General features: G+C 38.6%; 1 protein-coding gene across 2 annotated transcripts in view; it reads right to left on the bottom strand.

The window, feature by feature from the left end:
• LOC127567504 (nocturnin-like) overlaps window positions 1-18,552 on the bottom strand; it is a 463,180-nt gene extending 444,628 nt beyond the window's left edge. Inside the window, exon 1 of one of the 2 annotated variants that reach the window (XM_052010472.1) lies at window positions 18,515-18,552. The gene's annotated coding sequence lies outside the window, so the exon portion shown is untranslated. The remainder of the gene's footprint in view (window positions 1-18,514) is intronic. The other variant, XM_052010479.1, reaches the window with a different exon arrangement.
• Between the last annotated feature and the right edge of the window lie 3,902 nt (window positions 18,553-22,454).

The raw sequence follows: 22,454 nt of genomic DNA on the forward strand, positions 1-22,454 counted from the left end.
TTCTGAGACTATGGAAATACTAAGTAAAAAGCAAATTGTTCTTTTTGTATTCTAGGAGCAAAGTAACTTCATAGTGACAGGTTAGTGCCACTAAGTGAGATGTAACTTGTGACATCGAGCACAGATCAAATATGTAAATTTGGGGGGGGGGGGAGATGTAACTATTAATTTCCAACAATAATTGAAGTGATTATGATTATCTCAGGAATTTTCTCAGCTGTTTGAAAACATCTTCTGACATCATTGTTTGCCATAAATCCCTTTTTCATTGGAATGACACTGGATGAACATTTTCTGTAGTGTGCAGGAATAGGTGTGCTGTCTGATAATTGCATGATACACTGCTTTAACAATGCTGTCCACAGGCAGGTTGCCATGAAAGCACCTTTACTATAAAGCAATTTATCTTCTTTTGACAAACATCTAATACTCTGGCTCTGTGACAAAGTATAAGTGTGCTTTTGAACTAACCTCTGAGTTATCCATGCTGTACATTAGTTACCCTTTAATTGACTTGATTTTACAGCCACAATGGATCCTTTAGTACCCAGGCAGAATAACCTTCAGTGGAACAGTAGAAGGACATTGTCCATGGATGAAATCTGCAGTTTATGTTAAATGAAGACCTTTACACTGATTAAGTAAGATTGCACTATGTTCCTTCAGTGAACAGTGTCTGTATTATTTCACTTACAGGAATCCTGCAGCTAACACAGTCATTTTGAACTGATCTGTCTGCACTGTTACTTCCTTGATCTTGACAGTATTAACTCATCACTTTTTAATCTTAAAAAGAACCCACCGGCACTTTAACCTTTTGAAGTTTTTTTTTGCTGTTCCCTTGTGGTGTGGCCGTCTGCTATATCAAGGGGTCTGGCACACCACGGCCCTCCTGGGGGTCCTTTGACAGTCTTCAGCTTAAGGGCAAATCTCCTCATCCAATGTGCTGAGAATAATAAACCCTTGTGTGCTTGTGATTGAACTCAGCGGATGCTTTTGAGGGCATGTGAGCTCTCTGCCAGGAAACAAAGTGTTGTGGTGAAAACATGAAACAGACTTATTAAGGTATACCCTGACTGAAGCCAGATCATATATAAATTAACAAAGAAATCTAAAACTAGCTTTTAGAACCTTTGAACAGTAAGAGATCTAAATTATACATCTATTGGTCAGTGAGACTATATGACTGTGTGATTTGGAACATTATCTTGTGTAGATTTAATTAATATGACATACTATAATGTCCCACTTCTTTCCACAAGGGAGGAAGAATCTCTGAAGAAGATTTGCTAAAGGAGGACACAACTAAACTATTGCAAAATGGACATCAGATGCCTGTAGTGGAAAGTGTGAGGCTCTAGCAACCATTGACCATGTATTAAAACTGTTTCATTTGGGATTCTGATGATGAAGACTTTGGTTTAAGAGAATTCAATGATGAAAATATGAATAACAGATTTGAGTTTGTTGCCATTTCAAACTAATTCCAAAGCAGCTGAAAGATTTTTAAATCTTTATCCTTGGCTTTTTACGGTAGTAGTAAATAAAACATAGCCATGTGGATAGCTCTGATTCAAGGTGAAGGCATTTTTTGGCTGCTTACATGACTCAGGCTGAAATGTCCTTAACAGTTCAGTAAAGTGCCCTGGACAGTCTTGATACATTAAAATATGAGTGTGATGGAAATGGAAGCTGCTTATCAGGATACACTAAGTATGAGCCATGCCTGGATTGTCCACAGAATGGGAACAAATTTTAAAAATTATATTGATGGACATATCCTGAAGTTCTCACTATTGTAGAAACCATCTTCAGCTAATTCAGTCCACTTCAAGTGATTCAAGAAATGGCTGTGAGCACTGAATGCAGCAAAGGTTGCAGGCCTGGGTAATATCTCAGCTGTAGTACTGATGACATGTTTTTTGAACTAATTTCACCTTTTACCAAACTATTCTAGTACAGCTATAACACTGGCACTTAACTGGAAAAATTGGAAATTTGCTCAAATGTCCTGTCCACATAAAACCCTAATTTATCCCCCAAAATTGCATTATTCTTGAAGGAGAACCATAGTGAAAGCTTTCTGCTGGTTGGTGTCAGACTAAATACAAAGAAAAATGGTGGTGGTTGTGGAGGCCAAACACCTCAGTCCCAGGACCTTGTTATTAAAGGCTCTTAGGCCAGTATCATTTCCACGATCATTAATGAGCTTCCCTCTATCATAAGATCTAAAGTAGGGATGTTCACTGAGTGTTGCACAGTGTTTAGTTCCATTTACATCTTGACCATTTAATGGCAATGTCATTGCCAAATCCTCCACTGTCAACAACTTGGCATGGTTGGGATGAGAGAGGTGAAGGCAGGATTCTTCAGAAACCTAACTTGGTCATAGCAAGGCTATAGAGGTGGTCAGAGATTTGGTGTTGTGTAGCATAGGGCTTACCTCCTGACTCTTGAAAGCCACTCCACCATATACAGGGCACCAATCTGAGGTTACACATCTGATGAATTCAATTGCAACAGTCTTACATCTAGAAAAAGGCATACTGCTCACCTGTAACTCCATCCACCAGCTTAATTATCCCCTTTCTCCAGCATAATTGTGCCATTGCTACAGTGTGTAGCATTTATAAATGCACTGTTGCAACTTTCTAAGGCTCATACAACATCAATAATGTCTATCACCTAAAAGAACAAAGATAATGGGTATCCCTGATGAAGATAGAGCACACATTTGTCATTCCAAGTTCCCCTTCATAATCCTGCAGCTCTCTACCTATTGGCATTTTGCAAGTACTGTTCCCTTCAGAACTGCAGCGGGTTAAGAAGGCATTATCAACCTCCTTCTCAGGGAAAATTAGAGATGGGCAATAAATATTTGTCTCATCACATGAATGAATAAATGGAATAGATTAAAAGATACTTTACAAAAGCAAGCTGTTGCATTATGTTCCTACATGGTGGAATCTATATACCTCTCAGCCAATGTCCCAGAATGTGCTGTCCCTCAACTAGAAGCTTATCAATGGTATGGATACTACAGTAATCTACTGAATGGCTGTGACTTTGAAGTTGTTAAATCTCATGCCTTCAGGCCAAACATGGGCAAGTATGGAGGCTCTCTCATGTCTTTCTATGGCATCGGAAGTTAACAGACTACAGTTTCAATTATGAATGAATAATTTCTTCCTGTTGATGCTTGCACATTTCTTCAAATTTATGAGAATCGGGAACAAATTTGAAGAGGACCTTCAGCATAAAATAGAAACCTTGGAAGTGAAAGCAAGTTTTAATGAGTGTGTCACTATAGCCGTCAGAAAGTGGGTTTGCATTCAAGTGCTATACCCTTCATTTCTTTTCTGTGTTTGCTGAGGGGCAGGGGGAAGCTATAACATTTGTATTATAGCAATATTGAGGTTGCTAAGAAACGCAAACCAATTGATAGATCTTGTTTTTATGAGAATGCAGATTCTAATTCAGGTAGTTGCTGCTTTAGGCTTGCATTGCACTTTAGTAACTGTGCTCCTGGTCTGTGCCAATGATTTATATAACAGGTGACTTGACTTAATGTTGTATTACAACACATTACCTTTGACACAGTATAGTCTGAAGCAGAGATCTCAGTAAATCTTCAAAGGTCAAATCGCAAACATTTGAAAGAGAAGATGTTTTAAGAAAAAAAACCACTTCAAGCTACTTTAAATTTTTTAAAAATTTTATTTACAGCATGGTTACAGGCCCTTCCGGCCCAACGAGTCTGTGCCGCCCATTTTAAATCCAAATTAACCTACCCGTACGTCTTTGCAATGTGGGAGGAAACTGGAGCACCCGGAGGAAACCCACGCAGACATTGGAGAACGTACAAACTCCTTACAGACAGTGATGGGAATCGAACCCCGATCGCTGGCGCTGTAATAGCATCACGCTAACCGCTATGATACTTTGAGTTGTCAGATGCTACCATACACATCCCAGATTTTGACACAAAACATGTTTTTTTCCCAGTAAAGACCGAAGTAGACAAATTTAGTCTGCCATGATTTAAAATAGTGTCTACTGTAAATTCATGGCAGCCACAATCGGTTTATTGCAAACTTTACTGAAACTAAATGTACTACCATATCAACAACCAGAATTGGTGCACAACTGATATCATTTTTCTCCTTGCCAGAAGCAAACAAAAACTATGCAGTTTTTAAGTATAATAGCACAAAATAACATTGTGAAAACCACAGTAATTTAGACACCATTTTACATTTTGTTTTAAGTTCTGGCACAGAGCCCAAGGCAGACTTGTTTGATTCCAGCCCCAACTTTTGTTCTTGAGGAACTTTACTTGTTGCATTCACACGCAGCTGGAAATGTGGAATGATCGAGAAAATGTTATTTGCATATATGAATAGCTAAGGATATCAGTGGAAAGTCAAAGCAGCAAGCATTATTATTGCTAGGTTTAAAACAGAAATTTGATTCGTTGTGTGGTGCAACCAACTTCAAAGCAAATCAATTCCATGACCGTAAGAATTATTGGTATAATTAGAACGAGTTTGTTAGAGCTTACAATGATCATTCTGTAAATCAATAAATAGATTTAGCTGATTTTTGGTTTAGATAATTTTTCCTTCTCAGCAGCCTCTTGGGGTCAAGAATGATTTGCTTCCAGTATAATTCTGTGGGTTCTGAGGTGACTAATGAGTCCTATGTGGTATCTGCAGACTTTGCCACAGGTAAGGCAGATGGAACTTCATTGGATGAGTGGATGGTTTGTTTGGAGTATTGCTTTCTTCTGTGGTTTTCATTTACATGTTCCTATTGAAAATGGTCAACGTCCTCAGTGCTTTCCCATATGCCTCTTTGCAATATGAGCAATCTTGGGACAGAGATACTCATGGGTTGCTGTTGATGTAACATATCTTTTGAAGGAGGCTTTGAGAACATCTTTGAGGCAGTGGGGATGTTCCATTTTTTCAAAAAGATTTGAACTCATTGTTGAATTGTTTTCTCTGTCCACTTGGTAATCTCTGACATTGCTTCATTTATCCTTCCATTGAATTTGGAAGATACTTGATATAAAGTTTGAGTAAGTTTCCTGAAGTAATAATGAATACCAAATTCTGAGCTGTGGCCTGGAATAATCTAGAGATTAGGGTGCTAAGGATGACTCCATGCACAAAGCAGACCAGCCCATAAGTGCCTTTGAGGTCACAGGAGGTCCAAGATCTCAGTGGGGACAAATAGAGGGTGAATGCTAACTGTTTACATAGCACATTTCAGGAGAAATGTTAGTAAAACCCATTGTTTGGTGAATAAGTATGAACCAGGATAAAGGTGCTAGCACAAGTGAAAATCCTCCCAAAAAATCAAGGATCAAATTTCCTAAAGGGCTTTTAGATGTCCAGAAATAGAGACATAGGCTATTTAATATGATCATGGCCTTTTGTCTATCTCAATACCACGTACTCACAATCTTCCCATGCCCCTTTATACCCTTTGTGTCTCAGAATCAATCTATCTATATCCTTAGATAGATTCAGTGACTTGACCTCTACAGGTTTCAGTAGGAGAGAATTCCAAAGGTTCTCTATCCTCTGAGAAAAGAAATTTCTCCTTATCTCAGTCCTAAAAGTCTCATCTCAGATCTTGAAACTGTAACCTCTCAGTCCAGATCCACAACCAGGGAACTATCCTTCCTGCCAGAATTTTGTATGTTTTAATGAGATCTCTCATTTTCCTGAATTCTAGTGAATACAGGTCCAGTCAACCCAATCTCTCCTCGGATGACAATTCCATCAACCCAGGAATCAGTCTGATAAACTTTTGTTTCACTTCATCCATGACAAGGAAGGGAACCAAAACTGCTCATAGTACTCCAGTATAGCCTTCCATAATTGCAGCAATGTTTGCCGCATTGCACTACACTGCGTAAGCCTATTTTCAACAGCGCAGCATTTTGTTTTAGAATTTTACAATAGGCCTTAACTCGTGTGTCTAGTTGTTTTCCTGTTAACTAGTCATGAACCTTTCCCCTATTGCTCTAGAACCAGTCATTAGAAAGCATGAACAATTGTCATATGGCTAATTGTCCCTTGGAGTAAGTTATTATGTTGTTTTGTATCCCTTGATTGCTTAATTTCATGCTTCCTCTTTGCCAGCGACTTTCTTCATTTGTAAATAGCGTGGCCCACCCACTGAAATGCTTTGGTAGTTGGACCCAGGCGTGGCAGCTGTCAAAGCTGTCAAAAATTTGAAAAACTTGTAAATATCTCTGAAGTTCACAAATACACAAAACCTATTTTAAAACCATATTTTAAAATATGCTATTTAAAGTTTTATGGAATAAAAAGATGAGAACAGAAAAATAGCAGAAACAGAAAAATAATTAATTACATTCAATTTTATTCAATCAACTAAATTACTTGCAAATTGCCTCTCTCTTGCAGCTGTTCCTCTCCATTGAAATGCATGAAGTGCAGTAGGAATAACAGAGGTGGGGATTGCTCAGGAAATTTGGGGCTTCTACTTTCTCAAATACTTTTGCTGGAGACCTGTATTCTTTGACAGTTACTTAGGACAGTTCCAGCATTTGCCAGGAAAATCTGGGCCAATATTTTTGCCATTTCAATTTTACTGAGTGTGATTTGAGTTCTCTCCTAATCCCATCCCATCTTTACTTTTTTATTTATGTGCTTCTAGAATATTGCACTGTCTTGTTTAATGTTCTTTGATAAGTTAATGTCAGTTTTCCATCCCGATTTGACTTCTTTCCTCACCTTTTTATACTATCTGCTGTCATGCCTATTATATATGTGGCTGGTTTTTGTCACTTCTTGTAATTTTTCCCTTTTGCCTTTATTCATCCATAGAGATAGAAATTCAATTGTTAGCATAATATAGTTCTCATGTACTCCACTTTCAAAAGTTGCATCCATGGATTTCAATAGCATGTAATGTGAAGCTGCTACTGAATTGTTTGCTGAACTGCTGAGGATGGATTTTTTTGGTGTTTCATTTGTCCTTTGTTTATTCTTGTTTATCTAATAGAGTATCTTTTCTTGGATTTTGTTGAGAATCACTTAAAATATTTCCCATTTTACTGTTCTACATATGCTTCCTAGCATTGTTGTCTATTTAATTTCCTCCTTAGATTCTACATTTAATCCCTCAAAATCAGTTCTTATCCAGGTTATTGCCAGAGTTTTATGAAAACTGATGTGCTTAATTATTATCTTAAAGGTAAAATATTCTGATTTATGTGATTCCAAACCTTCCCTTGCTTGGCTTTTTACATGGGTTAGAAAGAGGTCCTGTGCACATTTTAGGAACTTTATTCTATCATCCCTTTTGCTTCTTATTTTTAGAATGGATAACATCCCTGATAATTATTTGGGAATTTCTTTTAATTGTTTGTATGTTTCTTCCTCAATCTCCTTCCCACCATTAGGTGGACTGTAAACTACCCCTATAATTTTCATTGATCCTTTGTTATAATTTTTCAGTAACCACAGGATTCTGTCTTAATGGTAAGTGCATCACTTTTTCCTGCTGCAATTATGTTATCTCTAATAAGTCCATCTACTCCTCCTTTCAGCATTCCTCTCTTATATTTTCTTAGTATATTGTACTCTGTAATGCTTAATTCCTGATACTGATTTTCACTATCTCAATATAATAATTGATTCCTCCCGTTATCATTCCCTAAGTTACCCTGGTTTATTATGGATAGGTCTACTTTGCTGCATTGATAGTTTGTGTTCCAATAGATGTTCATCCCAGTTTATGTTTAATTATCTTTTTATACTATTTTCCCATGATGCTACTAATTATTCCTAATCCATTTATCATCTCTCATTAGTTTGGTATGTCCTATGCTCTCATTTGCTTTTTGATTTCTTATAACTTCCTTCCCTGATTACTTAAAGCCATTCACACTGGGAGCACAAGACTCCTATTGAGTCCATTATATTTAATGGAGAATATATTTTAGAAATAGAGACAATTATTGAAAAGTTGAAGTCTAAACTGAAAAGTAGTTTGCTAAATACCCACAGTGCACTTTAACAATGTGCCATTAGAGATTTTAAAAGTACATTACATCACTTTGGTGATGGCATTAATAAAAAAACATCTGCCTAATGTTCGTACAATGTGTTGCAAATTAAAGAGATGCTTCCAGTGCTATGTATATTTTCTAAATTTCTGTGTGTGCATGTGTGTGTGGGGGGGGGGAGGGGTAGTGGGGGAGTTATTGGTATAGAAGGGCGACATGAAGGTTAACATTGCAATAGTGAAAATGAATTCTGTGGAACAACTGGATGAGCATGAAATTGTTTCAAACTGCGAACATTTCAGAAATATCATGGCATGATGTTTGGTTTGGATGCTAGATCTTCAATGGTGAAATGAAAAGAATGGTGAGAGAAAGGAGGTAAAACTGAGTGTTGGCTAACTGACACAGTATACAAGTTAGAGGAACATTGGAACCTAGTTTGAACCTCATTGCAGTATCTTTGATTCCTTTATCAACTTATTACCAAAAAAACTTATCATCCTGAGCAGCTATAGATCTGCTAACATTTATCAGAGAAGCAAAGCTTTTTAAAGTCTTTTTAATAATTTAATGAAATTACTGGGGACCAGGAACTGTTTAGGCAGTCTATAATGATACAGGAAATATAAGGCAATGTGCAAGTTGAAGCTGATTAAGGACCAAAATAAGATAAAAGTATGCATATGGATAAGATTAAAGTATACAGCTCTAGGTCATTCTACTAATGCAAATCATGTTTCAAAGCCATGGCATTTTTAAGGTCTTGTTGGTGTGATATGAAAAATAATGGAGATGATTGATGTTACTGATTTTTGAGTATTTTATATTTCAATCTGAACCATAAGGAGAGATTCAAAACCTCTTCAATATATCTCTTGGTCTCTTCTAGGTCCTTTACCTCCCACTGGGAGATCATCTCAGTGTCTAGAGTGCTACTAGCTATTGATATGTAATATTATCTTAAGTGCTGCAGTAATCATTATGTCACAATCATTGTAAACGTGTTCGGTCATATTCTTCAAAAATACTTCTGTAATACATACAAAATTTTCTAGGATCTTAAAAAAAAAAGTCTTCTACCTGCTGGTCCAGAAAATCAATTGCCTAGCATATATTTTTATTCACTGTAAGGGTGAACTGAAGTTCACATTGAACACTAAGATTCATCAGCACTTGTCAGTGTGCAAAACATATAATGCAACCATGAATTGTAGACTTTCTTGCATATGATGTGCCTAAACATGGAGGTTAATGAGTATATAATAGCAACATTAATTGACATGGGATGAGTATGTGAAGTAAAGGAAAATTGCAAGCCTTGACCAGGGAATTCAGAACACATGGAAGTAATGGATGCTATTCAACTGCTCTTTAAAAGGGATGTCCATAACTGAAATGCTGCCACACAATTTTCCGTGGAAGATTTCTTTCTTGATACACTGATAGAACAAATCTTTTAGCTCTTTGGTCTTCTACTCTATCTGGGAAGGGGACCCAAAATGCTCCAAACTTCTCCTTGGGTGTCCACTCCAATATTACAAAGTCCATTTGACTTTTGCAGAAATGGGATCCTTTCTCCTTTCTGTCTTGGTTCCATTAATTCCTGCAGCAGTGGCAGATGAGAACTGGAAGATCCCCAGCCATGGTGGGACCCACACGGGTAAGTTCACACATTGGACATGATTCCTGAAATTATCAAGGTTGCTGTGTGTAAACAGACTAATGTTGCAGGAAGTGCACTGCTCACACACACAATGCCTTGTATGACGTGTGCATGAAAATCTTATTTTAGTATGTGTTTCCATACCATGTATAATTTCTCTTCTCATATTGCTTTCTCATATTTTGCTGTTGCTTTGATATCCAGATTCCGATAACTTATAGTTGCTCAGTAAATATTAAGTGTTGTTTTCTTACTACATATTTTCATTATTTTATCAAGTAGTGGTTACCAATAGAATAATAGAAGGGGATTGTGTAAAATCATACAGCAAAATAAATTGAGAAAGGATTGATAGTCTTAAATTACAGACATGAAAAGACAGTTAGACTGCAACCCTGCTTTTGATCGACTGGCGTTGCTTGCAGTTCTTGGCTAATTGCTTTGGTGATCATGATAATTACTGCAAGTGAGACCAGCACAGTTAGAGACTCATTTGGGTTCTCAAGGGAAAACCTGTCAACTGGAGGAAATAAGCAGAACTGAAAGACTGTTCAAGCAGTGGATGGTTGTGGTTGATGAGGATTGATGGGGTATGAAGAAGAAAATGAATACCGCGTGATCACTGCGGAGGACTGTAGGACTGTAGTAAAGAGGAGACAACTGGTGGTGAAGATCCTGAGCTCATCAAGTATCCAGAATGTTCTGCCAGGTGGTGCTTTGCTTTTATTTCATTGATCCAAATGCCATTGATATCATTGTGAGCACTGTACTTGTGCCAACTTGAACAGAAAATAATATTTTCTCTATATGAATGCTGCATTTATATCAATTTCCAGATTGAACATAATTAACATGATAAAACATAAATCGGTTTTGTTGTACATATTGTAACTAGCACCAGTCTACACAAAGTTTTTCAGTATTTATTCATGATGATTCTACCTAGATCAATGATTAGCTAATATGTCCTGACAATTATTAACAAGAAAGGATGCTTCTGTCTGACCAATTTAAGTTACTTGATATAGATTTAATATGATCTATAGCTCCTGAACAGAATAGTACATAAGATTTGGTATTTACTGTTAGCTAAATGCAATTGTATTTTCCCTGTTAATTGGCTGAAAGAATGTTTTTGCTTGCTGGTTCAAAGACTGTTTGATCCTATGTTCAAATTTGTTAACCCAAGATTAAATTGCCCAAATATGTCTCAATGCATATTTGTTCAGCTGCTGAATGCTGGCAAACCTGGAGTCACACTGGTTGCTCCCAGCAGCTCCAAGCACCAGCTAAAGCCGAGAGTGGCCTTTAAGCCCACATCCAAGTCCAAAACAATCTATTTTCAACCTAAAACCTTCTCAGTGTCTGTTTTGCTTTACCTTCTCAGAAAAATGGGTTAGTTTCTGTGTAGTGCAAAATAAAAATGATGCAGGGTCTCGAACTGAAACATCAACTTTCACCTTTTGCTTCCACAGATGCTGCTTGACCCATTGAGTTCTTTCAGCGTTCTGTTTTTTGTTCTAGATTCCAGCACCTGCAGTCTCTTTTGTCTTCAAAATAAAAAAAAACGAAGTTGATGTCCTTGCATTGCCCGGAATGTGGAGGGATTGAGTCAAACAAAGGCAAATGGGACAAGCTCAGATACACAATTTGGTCAGCATGGATGAGTTGGGCCAAAGGGCCTGGTTTCATGCTGTATAACTCTGGACTATATTACTCTAACTCCAACCATAAAGTTTGAAAAGTTGTTCATATGTGGTGGGAAAGATGAGGTAATGCCTCCCAGGTTAATTTCCAATCGCTATGCCGAGTGGGCAAATATCCATTCAATGATATGCTCAGAAGTGGTAAATTGTAGTTAGCCCACTCTGATAAGAGGATCTCATCTTCATCCGTGTGCCAGCTATTTGAGGTAGGCAGAAAACAAACTCCTTATCAGCATAACTGAGGTGAGAATTGAGGCTGGCTGGTTTAGGGCAGACACTGGAAGAACCCCACCTAGATTAGAAAATATCATGGTTATCAAAGGCTTTTCAAGATTGCAGAGTGACTGACTCGCTTCCTTCATGATTAGACTCAATGGAGATGGGATGGACTCCCCCCTCCCATCTTCCACCTAGTACCATCTGCCCATCATGCTCTACCTCAGCTGGTTCCACCAATCACCTACCAGACTCTGTCTCACCTCTCCCTCTCACCTGTAAACTGGCTGTCTCCCTTCTACACTGTCTTGATGCAGGGTCATGACCTGACGTATCAACCATCGCTTTGCCTTCACAGATGCTACCTGATCTGCTGAGTTCCTCAGCAGTTTTTTTTTGCTCCAGATTCCAGCATCTGAGGTCTCCTGCATCTTCTCTCAGAATCCTGTTGTTATATTTGACCATTGATTGCTACCTTTGTTCACCACCATTGGCTTCTCTTTATTCTCACCTTCCAATTCCCTCCAAAACTTTAATAAACTTTAATATGTCCACTTCTCATACATAAATCCCTCCCTATTCTCTTCACTCTACTCACTTGTTGGTTCTCCACTCCCTCCGTTCTGTCACTCATGGCCTTGGACTATCTTGTTCTCACCTGTTGCATTTAATTTCCTCTCCTATTTTGCTACATCCTTCACTGCCACTTTAAATCTCATCTTTTTAGCCACCTCCCTTAATCTCCCTCCTCCTATTTATACTTGGGTCCAACAGTCAGTTTTGAACCACCTTGGAATGTCTGGCTGAGTTAAAAATGCTACATAATTGTTTATCCAAGGTTGTTAGTGGAAAACAAAAATTATGATTGGCTGGCAAATTGCCCATTGATTCACCATCTGTTGACAGGTCATTATATTTACTGATCAAATTCCCTGTTTTGCACAGTTAGTCACATAAAATATATCCATTATGTCCAGAGTTTAAGCCTGCTACCATTTATTAAAATGTTTACTCAAGGCCAGGTTGTTAATGGATAAGTGTTTCTATCAAAGGCACATTACAGTAGTTCAATATTTGTCTTCTTCTGCACACTTGCAGCTCATCATGTTGTCATCTAACTGCTGAAATTCTCAATGAGGTTCATATGCATTTATATTCTGGGAGAATTGATTTGCAGAACCCGAGGTAACATCTTCAGCATGGCCATTAGTTTTCACAGAAAGACCAAAGGAACTTCAGAAAGAAATGCTCTAAATATTGATTTAAAAACTCCAGACTCCCGACATGCAATGTGGCTTACAATGAACCTGCACTTGAATATGAAGATGGTTTACATCTTAAGATTATGATTTATGAAGCAGCCAATTCTTTTTCACACACTTCCCCACGCAGAGAGTACTATCTGTGTTGACCAGCTATCAATGTCAACATTTCATTACAAGATACCATGAAAATTCTTAGCTGAAGTTATCGGTAAACATGGACTAGACTAGAAAACACAACAGGATTGATAAATCTTTGGAGCTGGAGCCTTTCATAACTTTGTTAAATTAACTGGTCTTCAGAAATTAGTCAGATAACTTAAGAAGATAACAGTTTTGGTGCAGGTCCCACAGCTCCTTTATAGACTGTAGGCAGATTTTAGAATATTCCTCAAATCTCAGGAAATTATAACAATTAGAAGGAAATACAGAGTATACTCTTACCATATGGATTTGGTGTAGATGGGTGATAAGACATAGCCTGTTATCTCTCTTGATTTTCACTTCCAATGACTTCAAGCAGGGGGTGAGTAAAATTGTAGGTATTTTACTCCGCAATCAATTTTAGACTGCAATCAGTAAAGATATGCAGAAACACCTCCACCACGATTGTCCACAACGCTGGTGCCTGGCAAGGCTGCATCCCCAACCCTTTACTCCCTACACACTCACAACTGCGTGGCAAGTTTGCAGATGACATCACTGTAAAGGGCCAGATCTCAAACAACATGAGACAGAGTACAGGATGGAGATAGAGAACCAAGTAACATGGTGTCAAAACATCAACCTTTCCTTCAATATCAGCAAAACAAAAGAGCTGGTCAAGGACTTCAAGAAGTGGGATGGAGTACACGCCCCTGTCTGTATGTATCAATGATGCTGGGGTGGAGATGGTTGAGAACTTCAAGTTCGTAGGTATAAGTATCACCAACAATTTGTTCTGGTCCAAACACATAGACCCTATGGCCAAGAAAGCATACCAGTGCCTCTACTTCCTCAAAAGGCTAAGGATTTCGGCATGGCTCTATGTTCCCGATGATTCTCACCAATTTTTACAGATGCACTATAGAAAGCATCCTATCTGGATGCATCAGACCTTGGTGTGGCAACTTGCCATACTAAGCTGTGATGCATCCAGATAGGATGCCTTAGAGCACAAGATATTACACAGAGTTGTGAACGCAGCCCAGTCTATCACAAGAACCAGCATCCTCTCTGTTGACTCTGTCTACATTTCCCTCTACCTCAGAAAAGCAGTCAACACAATCAAAGACCCTTCCCACCCTGGTTATTTTCTCTTCTCCACCCTCCCATCAGGCAGAGAATGTAAAAGCTTGAAAACTCATATCACCAGGCTCAAGGACAGCTTCTTCCCTGTTGTTATAAGACTGTTGAATGGAACTCTTGTATGATAAAGATGAACTCTTGATCTGCCAATCTACCTTGTCGTGGCCCTTGCACTTTACTTGTCTACCTGCACTGCACTCTCTCTGTAACTGTGACATGATACTATTTGTACTATATCGATGTACATATGTTTATCATGATCTGTCTGGATGGCATGCAAAACAAAGCTACATCTGATAACAATAAACCAATTACCAATTACTCCATCACTGCAAGTTGTCCCCAGTACATTGTTTTTTGTTCTGTTTTGTGGATTATGCTTGTAAACTTAAGGTTGCTTTCAGACACCATACAATTGTACAAATACTTAATCAATTTCTACATTACCTCAAGACAAAGACAATCTAATCAGACCAATGGAGGTCAGTTGAAAGGGTTAAACATTTAAAAAAGAACGAAAGACCACAGCACTACATTTTGTTTACTGTGATCCTCTGAAGTTAAAGTCTAATCCCAGAGAAACCTAACTCTACAATCTTCTGACTCATTGGGATTGGTGTTTTAAGCCTTTCCCCCTTTAGGATAATTTTGGTGACCTCTCTGATTGGGGGTGGGGGTGGAGGGTTGAGGTGGGTAAAGAAACTGCTGGTTTCCCAGAAGAACAGGACTTTGACTGGAATTTGGACGTAACTAGAAAATTAATTGCAGCTGTTTAAACCCGGAAAATATGTCATGAGCTGAATTTGCAATGTAGGCAGGCTAAACAAAGAGGAGGTTGTTTTTAATATCTTTTCTGTAAGAGATTAGCAGAAAACAGGGTTTGAGTAGTCTCAGCTGAATTGGTAGTGAGTGCAAAACCAACTACCAAAGTGTCTGTCACTCAGCAGAATTTGTACCGTCCCTCAGAAAGTATCTGGGAATGGAAAAAATCATAGAACTGCTGTAGGGATAATCTCCAAATGGAGTCACACAGCACGGAAACAAGCCCTTCAGACCACCAAGTTTGTGGCGACCGTCAAACACCCACTTACTTTCGTCCTACGTTAATTCCATTGCATACTCCCCACATCCCCATCAACTTTCCCCAGATTCTTCCACTCACTGACACACTAGGAGAAAGTTACAGTGGCCATTTGACCTATGAGCCCACACATCTTTAGAATTTGTTAGGCAACCAAAGTAAACTTGTACAGTCACAGGGAGAACATGCAAACTCCACACAGACAATACCAGAGGTCAGAATTAAACCCAGATCACAATAGCTGTGAGGCTGCAGCATGGATTATAAAGGCAGTATTATCTTTCATCAGTGCTGGACCTGGAACCTTGAACTCTTCACCTATGGGGGTATCACCACTAAGAGGGCTGCAGTTCTTCAGGAAGGTGGCTCACTTATACCTCTGCAAGAGTAAATGGCAATGGGCAATAAAAGACAATAAAGTCTGCATTTCATGAAATGAATAAAAGAAAAGATCACCTGCCCTGGGAGCACATGATGTTGTTTTTGGATTCAAAAAGAGGAAACTATGTCATCTTCCTGACCATAACCATTGCCTTTCACTAAAAAGCATAATACTGAGGGAAACAAATTGCTTTGTGCAGTCTTGGAGCTGTTACAATGCAGAGTCATGCTGCAGTTATTTGGAGTGTCAGTAACCATCACACCCACTTACCATCAAACAGATCATATCCATGATTTTTTAAAATATTTCTGGGAAGTGCGTATTGTGGGCAAGGTCAGCTATTTATTGCCTCATTATCCTGGAGGAGGTTCTTGAACTGATGTACTGCTTCCAGTGAAGATACTCCCACACTACTGTTGGGTGGGGTGTTCAGAACCAGTGTGAGAACTAGCATTATAGCAAAAAAAGATGAATCCGTTTATAATCAATTGAACTTGCAAATACATTAGATGCCCGTTTAGTGTTCATGGTTTATGAAGAAGTCAATACTCTTCCACACATTTCCCCACACACAGAGTACAATCTGTGTTGATCAGTAATGTAAGTAATGTCAACATTGCTTTGGAAGGTACCATGCTAATTCTTAGCAGATGTTATCAGTGATCATGGACTGGACTAGAAGACACAGCAGGATTGATAAAGTTTTGGAGCTGAAGCCTTTCTGTTAAATTAACTGGTCTTCAGAAATTATTCAGACAACTAAATAAGCAGATAACATTTTTGGGGCGGGTCCCACAGCTGAGAGAAATTCATCCTTCTATCTGTCTTTATATTGAATAAGTACGTTGAGGGGTGCATCTCAATCAACAATTGATTTTGGGGTTATCCTGTCCTAAATTTAACCAAGAAGGTGGACAGTGCAGAACACAATCTAGGAGAAAAAGGAAGAGAAGAGGGACAGCTTCTTCAGGTAGATGCATGTGAACCTTGGCTTAACATCTTGAACAACTCATGAAAATGACTAAGAAGAAAACTACTACTGGTAATTGGTGATTGCTTTACTATTGTCACATGTACCGAGATACAGTTTTCTTTGCATGCCATCTAGACAGATCATTACATACATAGGTATATTGAGGTAGTACAAAAGAGAAAAAAAAACAGAACGCAGAATATAATGTTGCAAAAGTTAAAGGGGATGTGCAGTGCAGGTAGACAGATAAAGTGCAAGGGACATAATGAGATAGATTGGGAGATCAATAGTTCAGCTTTAATATATAAAAGGTCTGTTCAGGAGTCTTATAACAGTGAGGTAGAGGCTGTCCTTGAGCCTGGTGGTATCTGTTGTCAAACTTTTGTATCTTCTGCTGATGGGAGGGGGGAGCAGAGAGAATAACTGGTGTGGGAGGGGTCTTTTACTATATTGGCTGCTTTCCCGAGGCAGTGGGAAGTGTGCACAGAGTCAATGGAGGGGAGGCTGGTTTGCATGATGGACTGGGCTGTGCTCAGAACTCTGCAATTTGTTGTGGTCGTGGGCAGGGCAGTTGCCATACCAAGTTGTGATGCAGCTGGATATGTGGTTAGATGCAGCTGATTCTATGGTGCATCTGTAAAATTTGGTGAGAGTTATCGGGAACATGTTGAAACCCTTAGCCTTCTGAGGAAATATAGGCATTGGTGTGCTTTCTTGGCCATAGTGTCTACGTGGCTGGACCAGGACAGGTTGATGGTGATGTTTACACCTAGGAGTTTAAAGCTCTTAGTCACCACCTCAACACCATTGATACAGACAGGGACATGTACTCCATCCCACTTCCTGAAGTCAATGACCAGCTGTTTTGTTTTGCTGACATTGAAGGAAAGGTTGTTGTCTTGATAGCTTGCCACTGAGCTCTCTATCTCCTTCCTCTACTCTGTCTCGTTATTGTTTGAGATCTGCCCCATTATGGTGGTGTCATCTGGAAACTTGTAAATGGAGTTAGAACAGAGTTTGGCCACATAGTCATGAATGTATAGGGAGTAAAGTAAGGGGCTGCCAAAAGTGATTTGGCCCACTGCTTGGTATCTTTCCTGTTTCATCTGTCACAGAGTCTGTGCATATATTGTCCTGATATTGAAGGCAACTCTCATTTATCTATGAACTGATAAACTGAGTTGTTTCTTATCCTTCTGGGTAACCTGTAGTCTTTGGAAAAGGCCAAAATCTTATATTGTCACTCCATCATCACAGATGTATTTCCAAATAAAAGTGCTGTATGACTTGAAGGGGAAACTGTAGGTGATGGTTGTTCCATGTACCCTTTTAGATGGCAGTCATAGGTTTGTGAGGTACTTGCCTGTGATGCTGCTGCAAGCAAGATTGTCATTGTACCTGTACCTCATCGTACTTGTGCACATGACTATAAACTCGATGACTGCTGTGCATTTTGAAGATGATATATAGTGCTGTCACAGTGGTAGGGAGCAGAATGCAAATACTTAAGGTGGAGGATGGGATGGCAATATGATAAGGGTACTTTGGATTCTATTGGTGCTATTCGGCAGTTTACAATTATAAGTTATTCATAAGAGCTAGTTATTGGGGAGGGGTCAGCTCTGGTCAGTTTATATAATTCTATATATTGTGCCTTTATTGTGGACAATATACACTGTTTTCCTTACTCAGTAGAGGTAAGCTCCAGGTTATGGATTCCTTTCTTTACCACTTGAGATGTAACTACTTGGTGGCTATTTGGTTCTGTTCCATTGGATTCTTACAATTTCTCTTACAGACTCACTGCTTTCCTTGGAAGAGGAGATTAGGGATACTGCAATAATTGACATTCAAATATTATTTACACTTTAACTATTGCTGTATTGTGGCGACTCACCGTCTAGTCGGGCGAACCGGCTCGGCAGTCGGGTCGCGCGGCGTCGGAGCGACGAGGCCCAAGATGGCGGCGGGCCTCGTCTTTCCGAGCGACAGGGAGAACCCGCGCGCGGGAAAGTCCTGATGATGTAGGACTTACATCATTGCCGGTTTTTTTTTTGGGCGGGAGTTTTTCTCCCTTAAAGGGCCCGCACAAGGCGGGAAAAAAAACCAGTTCTGTTTGGCAATCCTCCGAGTAGAGTCTTGTTTTATTCCGCGGTAGCAACCGCTACAGTATGTTAAATTATTGGCTTAATCCTTTGGTTGGGTTTTTTAAATTTGTTTATTTAACATTTATCATTTATTTAACATAAAGTATTGGCAATTTTTGAAATAATAATTAGTTTTTTTAAAAATGGCTTCACCTTAAAAATCATGTTTTCAGAAATTCTAATTTAAGAATGCAAATACTTTTTATACCTCAGACTTCCCAACAGAGCAGTGAGATTGTTCGATTTGTCATCATTTCATATTTAAAAAGGAACATTACAAATTATTATTTGACATCACATTTAAAAAATGAATCCTACAGTTGTAATTGAATGTAGGTGTAGTCATTTTCCAACATTGCACAGGAAACTTCACTAGCTGTCAAAGGTTTTGGAAATCCAGGCATGTGTTTTACACAATTTCCTGACCAATTGGTCATAAAATCACATCAGCTTGTGCCTGAATTTCTAATAACAAATTCCTGCAGGTGAGGTTCCATGCCAGAAACCAGGAGTTGGAAAATTGCCCTTGAGGCTTATTTAATTTAAACCTGTGAACACGAATGGCATGTTGCATTATATTATCGTCCTTTAAAAAATCATTCAGTTGTCTGTTAGAATGGGTGCATGTGGTATTTGCAAGAAAGTTTCACAATGCAGCTGGGAGATTTAAATTGATGTGCAGGTTGCCTCTTCAAATAACCTGTTATCTTCAATTATTCCCTCTTTGGTTGATTTTCCACTCTACTGGCTTGATCGTTCCCTTGTTGCTATATTTTCTATTCCACTGCCTGGAGTCACTTCCTACCCATTCTGTCTCTGTCTGCCAGAACAGAAAATGGAAGGTTCAGGGACATAAACTCACGAGGACTCTAAATATCAGCTGATCATTCAAATTAAGCTAGACAAGCAGAGTGAAAAACTTTTAAACAACTTTTCCATGTGATTTGCTGAACTGACCCGTCAGAAAAAAATAGGTGAAAGTTATAAAGCTAAGTTATTTCAACTAATATAACGTCAGTAACTCACAGATCTATTTTACATAATTAGTGGAGAATACTTGTCAATGAAATTTATTTTGTGTGGGAAATTTAAATCCTGACACCCTGATATAAAGGGTACAGAAGGGAGTTAAAATTGCCAATGTTATCTGTTCAGTAGCCATCAAAAGCTGATGGGTTCTGATTTTCACTTGCTTTTCCTGAACAGATGACAAGAACTTCCACACGAAGTTTTTTGCCAATTTCTTTTTAACTAAGGCTTTGAGGTTCTCATGAAATATCTGGGATCTAATTGCAGAGGCTCAAGTCAGAGGTAAGTTTGCCAACCTTCCTGGATTGTTTGGGAATCACACAGCATTGAGAACTGATTGCCCAATGGCTGCCAAAGTTTGCTCTTCTCTCCCACGGGAGTACAGATGCTCACTCCTCTCAAACCACAGAGCAGATTCAGCAACACAGGGTACTGTGGTTGCCTTGCTGTTTTTTTTCTATTTATAAAGTATTGGCTATGATTCACGGCTGCAAAATCAGAAGAACACTTAGCCAAGAAAGAGCTATGTTCATAAGCAATAGCAATATATAAGTTCATAGTAACAGGAAATTCTGAAATATTTGCTTGTTGACTCAAATAGCCCTACTTTTAGACTCATAGATTCTGAGGACTCAATGATTTGATTTATTCCTAGACCTGGCTCCATCACTGTTGTTGAAGTTTTCCTCATTTAGCAACTCTTGTTGACGTGAGTTCTGTTTTCCCCCTTGGACTGAAAGGCAACCTCTTCACCAGGTCTCCCATGCAAGTTATTTTCCAGGACCTTGTTATTTTCGAGCAGTATACCCATACATTTTACAAACAAAGGTTTAGTCTAAGCTTCTTACTAACAGAACTGTGACAACTGCTAATACAAAACCATGAGCAAAGACCCCCTAACCTAACCTTAGCAATAACATCAGCAAACTGGGATCAAAAGTCACATGATTAAAAGTCACATAATTGGCTTCCAGGAATAAATCTAACAAGCCAGTTTCCTTTCAGCTCAGCCCAATGCAGAACTGGATCAAAGCTGGAACGCTTTTGACAAGGAATTTCCTTTAGAACCAATAAGGCAATTTTAAATTCTTAGAGTTATGCAGCTCAGAAACAAGTCCCTCGACCCACCTTGTACATGCTGACTAAGATGCCTACCTACACTAATCACGTTTGCCTGTGTTTGGCATATATCTCTCTGAACCTTTCCTCTCCATATCCCTATCCAAGCATCTTTTAAACATTGTAATTGTACCTGCCTCTATCACTTGGCTTTGTTTGAGGCTTAAGATTATGTCAATCATGAATTATGGGATAATTCTTCATGCAAAAACCAAAGGCAAACATGAAAAATTCCTGTTGACAGAGGAGGGATAATTCTGTTAAAGCATTCCCACAGGAGGCCTTCCTTAATGAGAGCACTTTTATAGAAAAGTAGTCACATTGTGCATGTATAGTCACATTCTTCTGATATTTGTCTGAATTATTTGTTCACACATGAATTTCTGATATGCCCATTTGACTGTTGAGAACCTCTCACAGAAAATGCACAATCAATCCTTACTTTATGCAAATTCAGTTTGTTCCTTTGGTCCTTGACTCTGATCAACTGAAATCTGCTGCCTTAAAACAGATGTTTGGCAATTGATAAAATATTGCAAAGCTTTATTGGTCCCTTGTTTCTCATAAAATAATGTTTCTAAAGAAGATCCCAATTTTAAATACAATTTCTTGGAAGAAAAATTGGTAAATGTAATTATGAAACACTTAAGATGTAATTGAAATACTTCTGTGGGATGATACTTCAAGACTATCACCATTACACCTACCAAAGACTTCTTGCAGATTGTAATGTATGACGCACAGACCTGAGATACACTGCAATCTGTATATCATTCAAGATAAGATTAACTAATATTTATTTATTGGTCACATGTATATTGAAACACACAGTGAAATGTGTCTTGTTGCTTTACTGGGAACATGTTGGGGCCAGCCCGCAAGTGTCGCCACGCTTCCGGCGCCAACATAACATCCCCACAGCTCCTAACCTGTACGTCTTTGGGATGAGGGAGGAAAGCGGAGCACCAGGAGGAAACCCACGCAGACACAGAGAGAACATACAAACTCCTTATGGATAGAGGCAGGATTGAACCCGGGTGGTTGGCACTGTAATAGCATTACACTAAAGATTTTCCTCTTTGGGGGATATGGATAGAACCATCCATATTATCATAGTATTATTGGGATCATGAGCAAACTCATGAGCAATGTCTTTTTTTATTCATCTATTACTATAAACCTGATTGTGGGTCCACCCAAAGGAGGTCAGATCAAAATATGCTGGGAGCTGATTCATCAACCTGCCTGAGAAAGTATTGCCAATTTTGAACAATAGCTTGTGTTGTCAGATGGTTGTTAACCATTATTCACTCAATGTATGTTGAGCAATCATAATTGCACTATTTCATGTTTGCTCAGTGAAATTTAATATTGAATATGGGGCAAAAATAATTCAATGATTTCCTTGTCTGGCATTGAAATCCACAAGACAAAGTCACCATGAATATCTTTCTTGAAAAATCTGTTATTTTTTTTTACCTTCTTACTCAGTAGTTTCAAATGTTGGCATATTTGTTTTCAAATTTTATATTCAGCAAACAA

The sequence above is a fragment of the Pristis pectinata genome, chromosome 2, assembly GCF_009764475.1.
Source record: "Pristis pectinata isolate sPriPec2 chromosome 2, sPriPec2.1.pri, whole genome shotgun sequence".
Lineage (NCBI taxonomy): Eukaryota > Metazoa > Chordata > Chondrichthyes > Rhinopristiformes > Pristidae > Pristis > Pristis pectinata.